Here is an 11,620-nt window from a genome sequence, read left to right as displayed (position 1 = left end):
GACCATGATAAACATTTCGTCAATTTTTATTTCCAGATTAAAAAAAGTCCAAAAATTCCAAAATTAATGACTTATTCACTCATTTTGCGAAGTTTTGAAGGTTTCGGGGTTCGATATCGAAAATTCTTGAAATTCTAGAGAATAATTTCTCGGGGTCATATAATGCCATTTGGAAGCATATGTTGTAATCCCCCATATTTTTAAATATATTATAAATGAAATTATATATTATTTATAATATTTATTTGTATTTTTCCGGAATTTAATTTCAAAAGTTTCAAATTAAATTTGGGGTTGATAAACGGTTTTATTACAAAGAACTTTTTATGAACCTTCCTTTTATAATTTATGTCCAACAAACAAACCAAACCCAGTTTACTTTCTTAATTGACCCATTAATTTAATGAGGTCCAATATCCCTACTTACCCTACTACCCTCTCTCCTATAAATACCCCATACATCCCCAAAAATTTCCCCACACAAAAGGTTAGTCTTATTTTCTTTCTCCTTTGTTTTATTAATTTGTGTAATTATAATTATTGATTATGGATTTTGATTTTATTGTTTGAAATTAATTTAATTAGTATCAAATTGTATTTTGATGATTAAACTTTATAATTTCAGATTTCATAAATGTTATAATTTTCAGATTTTGTAAATTTAATAACCTAGGGTTTTTAATCATTGAAAATCATGATTTTAGGGTTTTTATGAACAATTGATTTAGGGCTTTTATAGTAATAATGTTTTGAAATTTTGGTGTTATACTACTAATTAGTTTAACTTAATCCCAGATTATTTTGAACACGTAAATTCGTGTTTTAATGTTTAGATTTTGGTTCGTTAATATTAATCCCGCTTTAATCCCGATCAGGTTCTAAACTCATCCGATTTTGACAAAAAAAGTAGTGTTTTCCATGTGGAAACAATGTTTTAAGAAAGACTCACTACGTTTGGTAGTGAGTACCACCCTCTCTTGGCCAAATTCAGCCTCTAAATATGATTTTCGGGAAGTTTTTGATTTTTAACGAAGTTTTTTTTTATGCTTAATGTTTATAATTAGTTTTGGGTTTTGATTTTATAGTATAAAGTTTATATTTTTAGTATCAAAATCATGTTTTTATGTTTTAAACTAATAATTTCAGATTATAACTGTTGTTATAATTTTCAGATTTTATAATTTTAAAACCTAGGATTTTAATTTATTTAAATTGGGATTTTAGGGTTCTTATGACTAATTAAATTGGGGCTTTTGTTCCTATTGTATTTCTAATGCATAATTAACCATAAAAACATGTTTTTAATGAAGTTTTAAGAAGTTTTAATCTAAATTATATTGCTGGAAATTTGGTTAAGTATTAATTTATTATTGTTGCTTGTTTTCTGGAAAGTGATTATTTCTTAGGAGATTTTTAAGTGATTAAAGGTGGCACAAAGGATTGTTTATACGAGGTACGTACATGTCTAATTCGTTGTAAGTAGTATCATGTTTAGGTACCAAAGAAAAGAACTTAGTTTCATGATTAGAGAACACTTGGATGAAAATTGTTTGGCTATACATTTAATTAATTCATGTGCTTATGATTATGAGACATGTTTTGGTGAATTGATTATGTATGTATGGAATTATGGATGCAAGCATGTTGAATTATATTGGATTAATTATTTGTATGGAATGTTGATACAAACATATTTTATTGGATTGGTTTGTTAACCACATTTGGATTATTAAAGGATTGGAATTTAATGGTTTAAATGGAATGAATTTATTAATTATTCCATAAGGTTGTTATTTATTTTATTTTATTACTCAATTATGAATTGCTAGTATGTTGAGTAAAGGTGGATTAAGCCGAAATGGCTAGGTGAGTTGACTATGTTCAACAATTTGGATAATTTGGAAGTTTAATGGAACTAAAGGTCAACTTGTGATGTGATCACCATTGTCCTAAATAAGATTAAAAATGAATTGATTTATGATTGTTATGTATGGTCTTCTTGATTGAGTCGGCTATTAATTAAAATTGTAATCACGTAAAGTGAAACATGGATGAGCAATAAAACTCTGGAAAGCGTGCACTTCTAGAGTATTGACAATTATGGGTTGGGGTACACGGTGGTAGCCCGTGGCTTTTCGAGGCTTGTTTGATCAACATGTTCTCTTCTCTTTTGGTATTTACATTTTATTTTATAATGAAAGTTAGATGAGATCCTAGACTAACTTTGTGAGAATGGAGTCGCGCCCATTCTTGCATTGCGCTAAACTTTTATTTTAAATGGTCATTTGGGACCAAAATGATTTGGTGGATTGGACAACCTCATCTATTGCTTACTCCAAATTAAATTAATTAAATTAAATATAAAGAGTCAAGTGTTTGGAATTGATTAGCAAGTATGTTGAGTCGATTGAATTGTTTAAGTGTGGAGTCTTGATTAATGAATTCGTGTTGTATGTTTATTTACTTTAATTAGTTGGGCATGCTAGGCTTGGTACGTTATAGCTTGTATGTACTCAGCTTTGCTGATTACGTGCTTTTGTGTGTGTTTTCTTTTGGTCATGGCCTTCGCCTTTCAATGACCCTGTGATGATCCAATTATTACATTTGTATTATTGGGGAGCAGTATTGCACAGGTTAGCTTGATGTTGTGAAGTTCGGGGATTTGACATACGCATTGTCAAGGGATTGGTGTGATTGAGAGTATTCGTTCTTTGTGTTGAACTTATTTATGTTTTACTATTTTAATTATATTTTGGGATTTTGGAATATTGGTTTGGTTTTAATAAGGGCCTTTATGGTTCCAATTTGTAAGATTTGACTTATTGATTTTCTAAATTATATTATTTTAATATTTAAGTTGGATTTCCGTTGCAATACTTTGATAAAGCCTTAACGTTTTAACACGTGGCGGTAACTTGCCAATGGTTCTTCTCTATTTTTATTTAAAGTAAGTGGTTTGAAAAAGGGAGAATTATTGGGGTCTTAAATATGTGATCATTATTTGTTGTCATAAATGTTCATGGTAAACTTGAATTAATGATATCGGTGCAAGTTGTAAATCGGCAAATTGGCCGTTTAAAGGCAAGTTGGATGGTTCCACCTACCCAATTGAACTCCCTGAGGGTATTAGGGAACATGGTAAAAATTTCAGATTTTTTTTTATTTTCGGGCCAAAAAAAGTTCAGAAATTCAAAAATGAAAGGATAATATCCACGTTTTTTTGAGAAATTTTGGAGTTTTCAGGGCCCGGAGCCTAAAAATCTTTAAATTCTAGGGAATACATCTCGTAGTCATATAATGTCGTTTGGGCCCATATATGATCATTATTTGTTGTCATAAATGTTCGTGGTAGGCTTGAGTTAATGAAATCGGTGCAAGTTTAAACCGCTAAATTGGTCGTTTAAAGGCAAATTGGATGGTTCACCCACCCAATTGGACTCCTGGGGGGGGTATTAGGGACCATTTTATAGGCAATTTTTATTTCCGTGCGAAAAAAGTAAAAAAATTCCGAAATTGAATATCCATGCTTTTTGAGAAATTTCGAAGGTTTCGGAGCCCAGTGTTAAAAAGAAATAAGATTTTACGGGATACATCTCAGGGTCATATAATGCCGTTTGGAGCCATAAATGATGATTATATGTTGTCATAAATGTTCGTGGTAGGCTTGAGTACAGTTAATGAAATCGGTGCAACTTGTAAACCGGTAAATTGGCCGTTTAAAGGCAAATAGGATGGTTCCACCCACCCAATTGGACCTCCGAAGGGTATTAGGGACCATGGTAAACATTTCAGAAATTTTTATATCCGGGTGATAAAAAGTCAAAAAATTCCAAAATTGAAGGCTAATATCCATGCTTTTTGAGAAATTTTGGAAGTTTCAGGACCTGGTGTCGAAAAAATTTTAAATTATAGGGGATACATCTCAGGGTCATATAATGCCGTTTGGAACCATATATGATCATTATTTGTTGTCATAAATGTTCGTGTTAGGCTTGAATTTATGAAATCGGTGCAAGTTGTAAACCGGTAAATTGGCCGTTTAAAGGCAAATTGGATGGTTCTACCCAGCCAATTGGACTCCGGAGGGTATTAGGGATCATGGTAAATGTTTCGGAAAATTTTTATATCTGGATGAAAAAAGTAAAAAAATTCCAAAATTGAAGGCTAATATCCATGCTTTTTGAGAAATTTTGGAGGTTTTGGGGCCTGGTGTCGGAAAGCCTTCAGATTATAGGGGATACATCTCGGGGTCATATAATGTTGTTTGGATCCATATATGATCATTATATGTTGTCATATAATGATCGTGGTAGGCTTGAGTTAATGAAATCGGTGCAAGTTTTAAACCGCTAAATTGGTCGTTTAAAGGCAAATTGGATGGTTCACCCACCCAATTGGACTCCTGGGGGGGGGTATTAGGGACCATTTTATTGGCAATTTTTATTTCCGTGCGAAAAAAGTAAAAAAATTCCGAAATTGAATATCCATGCTTTTTGAGAAATTTCGAAGGTTTCGGAGCCCAGTGTTGAAAATAAATAAGATTTTACGGGATACATCTCAGGGTCATATAATGCCGTTTGGAGCCATAAATGATGATTATATGTTGTCATAAATGTTCGTGGTAGGCTTGAGTACAGTTAATGAAATCGGTGCAACTTGTAAACCGGTAAATTGGCCGTTTAAAGGCAAATAAGATGGTTCCACCCACCCAATTGGACTTCCGAAGGGTATTAGGGACCATGGTAAACATTTCGGAAATTTTTATATCCGGGTGATAAAAAGTCAAAAAATTCCTAAATTGAAGGCTAATATCCATGCTTTTTGAGAAATTTTGGAATTTTCGGGGCCTGGTGTCGAAAAAATTTTAAATTATAAGGGATACATCTCGGGGTCATATAATGTCGTTTGGAACCATATATGATCATTATGTTGTCATAAATATTCGTGTTAGGCTTGAATTTATGAAATCGGTGCAAGTTGTAAACCGGTAAATTGGCCGTTTAAAGGCAAATTGGATGGTTCTACCCAGCCAATTGGACACCGGAGGGTATTAGGGACCATGGTAAGTGTTTCGAAAAAATTTTATATCTGGATGAAAAAAAGTAAAAAAATTCCAAAATTGAAGGCTAATATCCATGCTTTTTGAGAAATTTTGGAGGTTTCGGGGCCTGGTGTCGGAAAGCCTTCAGATTATAGGGGATACATCTCGGGGTCATATAATGTTGTTTGGATCCATATATGATCATTATATGTTGTCATATAATGATCGTGGTAGGCTTGAGTTAATGAAATCGGTGCAAGTTTTAAACCGCTAAATTGGTCGTTTAAAGGCAAATTGGATGGTTCACCCACCCAATTGGACTCCTGGGGGGGTATTAGGGACCATTTTATAGGCAATTTTTATTTCCGTGCGAAAAAAGTAAAAAAATTCCGAAATTGAATATCCATGCTTTTTGAGAAATTTCGAAGGTTTCGGATCCTAGTGTTGAAAAGAAATAAGATTTTACGGGATACATCTCAGGGTCATATAATGCCGTTTGGAGCCATAAATGATGATTATATGTTGTCATAAATGTTCGTGGTAGGCTTGAATTTATGAAATCGGTGCAAGTTGTAAACCGGTAAATTGGCCGTTTAAAGGCAAATTGGATGGTTCTACCCAGCCAATTGGACTTCGGAGGGTATTAGGGACCATGGTAAGTGTTTCGGAAAATTTTTATATCTGGATGAAAAAAAGTAAAAAAATTCCAAAATTGAAGGCTAATATCCATGCTTTTTGAGAAATTTTGGAGGTTTCGGGGCCTGGTGTCGGAAAGCCTTCAGATTATAGGGGATACATCTCGGGGTCATATAATGTTGTTTGGATCCATATATGATCATTATATGTTGTCATATAATGATCGTGGTAGGCTTGAGTTAATGAAATCGGTGCAAGTTTTAAACCGCTAAATTGGTCGTTTAAAGGCAAATTGGATGGTTCACCCACCCAATTGGACTCCTGGGGGGGGGGGTATTAGGGACCATTTTATAGGCAATTTTTATTTCCGTGCGAAAAAAGTAAAAAAATTCCGAAATTGAATATCCATGCTTTTTGAGAAATTTCGAAGGTTTCGGAGCCCAGTGTTGAAAAGAAATAAGATTTTACGGGATACATCTCAGGGTCATATAATGCCGTTTGGAGCCATAAATGATGATTATATGTTGTCATAAATGTTCGTGGTAGGCTTGAGTACAGTTAATGAAATCGGTGCAACTTGTAAACCGGTAAATTGGCCGTTTAAAGGCAAATAGGATGGTTCCACCCACCCAATTGGACTTCCGAAGGGTATTAGGGACCATGGTAAACATTTCGGAAATTTTTATATCCGGGTGATAAAAAGTCAAAAAATTCCAAAATTGAAGGCTAATATCCATGCTTTTTGAGAAATGTTGGAATTTTCGGGGCCTGGTGTCGAAATTTTTTTAAATTATAAGGGATACATCTCGGGGTCATATAATGTCGTTTGGAACCATATATGATCATTTTATGTTGTCATAAATATTCGTGTTAGGCTTGAATTTATGAAATCGGTGCAAGTTGTAAACCGGTAAATTGGCCGTTTAAAGGCAAATTGGATGGTTCTACCCAGCCAATTGGACTCCGGAGGGTATTAGGGACCATGGTAAATGTTTCGGAAAATTTTTATATCTGGATGAAAAAAAGTAAAAAAATTCCAAAATTGAAGGCTAATATCCATGATTTTTGAGAAATTTTGGAGGTTTCGGGGCCTGGTGTCGGAAAGCCTTCAGATTATAGGGGATACATCTCGGGGTCATATAATGTTGTTTGGATCCATATATGATCATTATATGTTGTCATATAATGATCGTGGTAGGCTTGAGTTAATGAAATCGGTGCAAGTTTTAAACCGCTAAATTGGTCGTTTAAAGGCAAATTGGATGGTTCACCCACCCAATTGGACTCCTGGGGGGGGGGGTATTAGGGACCATTTTATAGGCAATTTTGATTTCCGTGCGAAAAAAGTAAAAAAATTCCGAAATTGAATATCCATGCTTTTTGAGAAATTTCGAAGGTTTCGGAGCCTAGTGTTGAAAAGAAATAAGATTTTACGGGATACATCTCAGGGTCATATAATGCCGTTTGGTGCCATAAATGATGATTATATGTTGTCATAAATGTTCGTGGTAGGCTTGAATTTATGAAATCGGTGCAAGTTGTAAACCGGTAAATTGGCCGTTTAAAGGCAAATTGGATGGTTCTACCCAGCCAATTGGACTTCGAAGGGTATTAGGGACCATGGTAAGTGTTTCGGAAAATTTTTACATCTGGATGAAAAAAGTAAAAAAATTCCAAAATTGAAGGCTAATATCCATGCTTTTTGAGAAATTTTGGAGGTTTCGGGGCCTGGTGTCGGAAAGCCTTCAGATTATAGGGGATACATCTCGGGGTCATATAATGTTGTTTGGATCCATATATGATCATTATATGTTGTCATATAATGATCGTGGTAGGCTTGAGTTAATGAAATCGGTGCAAGTTTTAAACCGCTAAATTGGTCGTTTAAAGGCAAATTGGATGGTTCACCCACCCAATTGGACTCCTGGGGGGGTATTAGGGACCATTTTATAGGCAATTTTTATTTCCGTGCGAAAAAAGTAAAAAAATTCCGAAATTGAATATCCATGCTTTTTGAGAAATTTCGAAGGTTTCGGATCCTAGTGTTGAAAAGAAATAAGATTTTACGGGATACATCTCAGGGTCATATAATGCCGTTTGGAGCCATAAATGATGATTATATGTTGTCATAAATGTTCGTGGTAGGCTTGAATTTATGAAATCGGTGCAAGTTGTAAACCGGTAAATTGGCCGTTTAAAGGCAAATTGGATGGTTCTACCCAGCCAATTGGACTTCGGAGGGTATTAGGGACCATGGTAAGTGTTTCGGAAAATTTTTATATCTGGATGAAAAAAAGTAAAAAAATTCCAAAATTGAAGGCTAATATCCATGCTTTTTGAGAAATTTTGGAGGTTTCGGGGCCTGGTGTCGGAAAGCCTTCAGATTATAGGGGATACATCTCGGGGTCATATAATATTGTTTGGATCCATATATGATCATTATATGTTGTCATATAATGATCGTGGTAGGCTTGAGTTAATGAAATCGGTGCAAGTTTTAAACCGCTAAATTGGTCGTTTAAAGGCAAATTGGATGGTTCACCCACCCAATTGGACTCCTGGGGGGGGGGTATTAGGGACCATTTTATAGGCAATTTTTATTTCTGTGCGAAAAAAGTAAAAAAATTCCGAAATTGAATATCCATGCTTTTTGAGAAATTTCGAAGGTTTCGGAGCCCAGTGTTGAAAAGAAATAAGATTTTACGGGATACATCTCAGGGTCATATAATGCCGTTTGGAGCCATAAATGATGATTATATGTTGTCATAAATGTTCGTGGTAGGCTTGAGTACAGTTAATGAAATCGGTGCAACTTGTAAACTGGTAAATTGGCCGTTTAAAGGCAAATAGGATGGTTCCACCCACCCAATTGGACTTCCGAAGGGTATTAGGGACCATGGTAAACATTTCGGAAATTTTTATATCCGGGTGATAAAAAGTCAAAAAATTCCAAAATTGAAGGCTAATATCCATGATTTTTCAGAAATTTTGGAAAATTCAGGGCCTGGTGTCGAAAAAATTTTAAATTATAGGGGATACATCTCAGGGTCATATAATGCCGTTTGGAACCATATATGATCATTATATGTTGTCATAAATGTTCGTGTTAGGCTTGAATTTATGAAATCGGTGCAAGTTGTAAACCGGTAAATTGGCCGTTTAAAGGCAAATTGGATGGTTCTACCCAGCCAATTGGACTCCCGGGGGGTATTAGGGACCATGGTAATTGTTTCGGAAAATTTTTATATCTGGATGAAAAAAAGTAAAAAAATTCCAAAATTGAAGGCTAATATCCATGCTTTTTGAGAAATTTTGGAGGTTTCGGGCCTGGTGTCGGAAAGCCTTCAGATTATAGGGGATACATCTCGGGGTCATATAATGTTGTTTGGATCCATATATGATCATTATATGTTGTCATAAATGTTCGTGGTAGGCTTGAATTAATGAAACCGGTGCAAGTTGTAAACCGGTATATTGGTCGTTTAAAGGCAAATTGGATGGTTCCACCTAACCAATTGGACTCCCGGAGGGTATTAGGGACCATGGTAAACATTTCTTCAATTTTTATTTCCGGATGAAAAAAAGTCAAAAAATTCCAAAATTGAAGGCTAATATCCACGCTTTTTGAGAAATTTTGGAGGTTTTTGGTAGGGGTGTGCAGAAATGGACCTGGACCGGAAAACCGATCGGGACCGGACCGAAATTGGACTGGACTGGCCTTGATCGGTTGATTTCGGTCCGGTCTTCGGTCCTTACAAATTAGGGATTCCGGGTTTCCGGTCCGGGTAAAAACCGGAATATTCCGGTCCGGACCGGAATGGACCGGAATGTGTATTTTTGTTATTTTTTGGGTGAAAATTTTACATTTTATGTTTAAATTTCTAAAAAATATAGGTACAAAACTTGTAATTTATAAATTCTAGGTGTAAAATAGGAAAACACGCAAACAAAAACAAGATGTTAAAAATATATGTATATATTAAGATACTAAAATGAAAAAGAAAAACAAAAAAATAATGTAACCGGTCCATTCCGGTCCAAAACCGGACCGGACCGGAATAAACAGGTCTGGACCGGAACCCGGACCGGTTGATTACGGTCCGGTCCCGGTCCCCAAAAAAACTCGATTTCGGGTTCCGGTCTATTCCGGTCCGGTTTTGGACCGGTGCACAACCCTAGTTTCAGGTAGAGCCGTCAATTTGGTAAACGGGTCAGGTTTGGGTTGGTAAGAGTGGGTCGGGTCAATTCGGGCCGGGTCAATTCGGATTAATTCCACAACTTATGCGGTTTGGGTTTGGTCATGTTTGAGTTGGGTCACGTTGGGTCATACTTCTTATTTGGTTTGGGTCGGGTTTAGGTCGGGTTACATTCGGGTCGGGTGTACAATAGATCGGGTTTAATTCAGGTTTTCACGGGTTAAAACTGGTTAGGGTAATTTACGGGTTCGAGTCTGGTTCGGTTTAAGTGAATAATTTGCGGGTTAGAATCAGGTCGGGTCATTCTCGGGTTTGAGTCGGGTTCGGTTCAAGTCAATAATTTGCGGGTTATAATCAGGTCGGGTCATTTTCAAGTCGGGTCATTCTCGAGTTCAAGTCGAGTTCGGTTCAAGTCTATAATTTACGGGTTATAATCAGGTTAGGTCATTTCTAAGTCGAGTCATTCTCGGATTCAAGTTGGGTTATGTTCAAGTCAATAATTTGCAAGTTACAATCAGGTCGGGTTATTTCCAAGTCGGGTCATATTCGGGTTCAACTAATTGTAAATAGATAATTATCATTTTTATCAAGCTAATTATTTCCTTTGACTATAATAATATGACAACATACTAGTGAACTATAGTATATAGTTTAGGCATATAATTATCTTCTTTGACCATACAACAAATATATATATACTATATTTAACTCTTAAATTTGAGGATGATGCTCCTTTCTTTTGCTGGCCTGGACCGACTTGGTCTTCCTGGACAAAATGCTTTGATCAATAATAAGGTGGTCTAAATTGCATTCAAGGTGATTTGAAGTCGGGTTAGGAACAATTTGGGTTGAATTTAGGTCGGGTCAATAACAAGTCGTGTTTATTTCGAGTTGGCCTGGGGTAGTAACAAATCGGGTTGAATTTTTGGGTCGGGTTAGTAATAGGTCGGGTTGATTTCGGGTCGGGTTTGTATCAGGTTAGGTTAAATTTGGGTCGGGTTGAATTCAGGTCAGGCTAGTAACAAGTCGGGTTAAATTCGGGATTTGACGAGGTTAAACGGTTTGGGTCAATTTTGGTTCCAGTCGGGTTCGGTTCTCGCCAATAATGTACGGGTTACATTCGGGTTGGGTCATCTCCAGGTCATTTCATGTTCGGGTTCGGGTCTCACATACTCGGGTCAACTCGGATCTAGGGTTGGTTTCAGGTCGGGTCACGTCGGGATTGGGTCACCATTTTTTCGGGTTCAGATGGGTCGGTTAATAATCGGTATTTCGGGTCGGATCAACTTTCGACCGTTCTACCTAAAACTATCAGAAGCAATCAACAAATACTTGTATTATTTACCGATTATTTAAATTATACAACAAAAAACAAAAATAAAACATTGCAAGATATGAATTGACTCATATAATTAAGTCCAAATACACAGCTAATTAATAAATAATTTATTGCATAACCAATATATTTTCCAGCCTTAAAAAAATGGAAAAAAGATAACCTAGCCCAAAACCGTTACAAAATCTTATTGATTTCTTGTTTTTTTTTTTTTTTTTTTTTTTTTTTTTTAAAAAAAAAAAAAAAACTCATTGATATCTTTTTCTTTTTTTTTTGGACACAAAATCTCATTGATTTAGTATCTTCAGATTCTTCACACAATATCACAACTTTCCTTTACACTCCCAACCTATAAATATTAGCATATATTCTCATTAAGGAAATAAATCAATCTTAATTCAATCCCCAATA

Source organism: Chenopodium quinoa, unplaced genomic scaffold (assembly GCF_001683475.1).
Source record: "Chenopodium quinoa cultivar QQ74 unplaced genomic scaffold, ASM168347v1, whole genome shotgun sequence".
Lineage (NCBI taxonomy): Eukaryota > Viridiplantae > Streptophyta > Magnoliopsida > Caryophyllales > Amaranthaceae > Chenopodium > Chenopodium quinoa.
Note: the sequence above shows the minus strand (reverse complement) of the source record.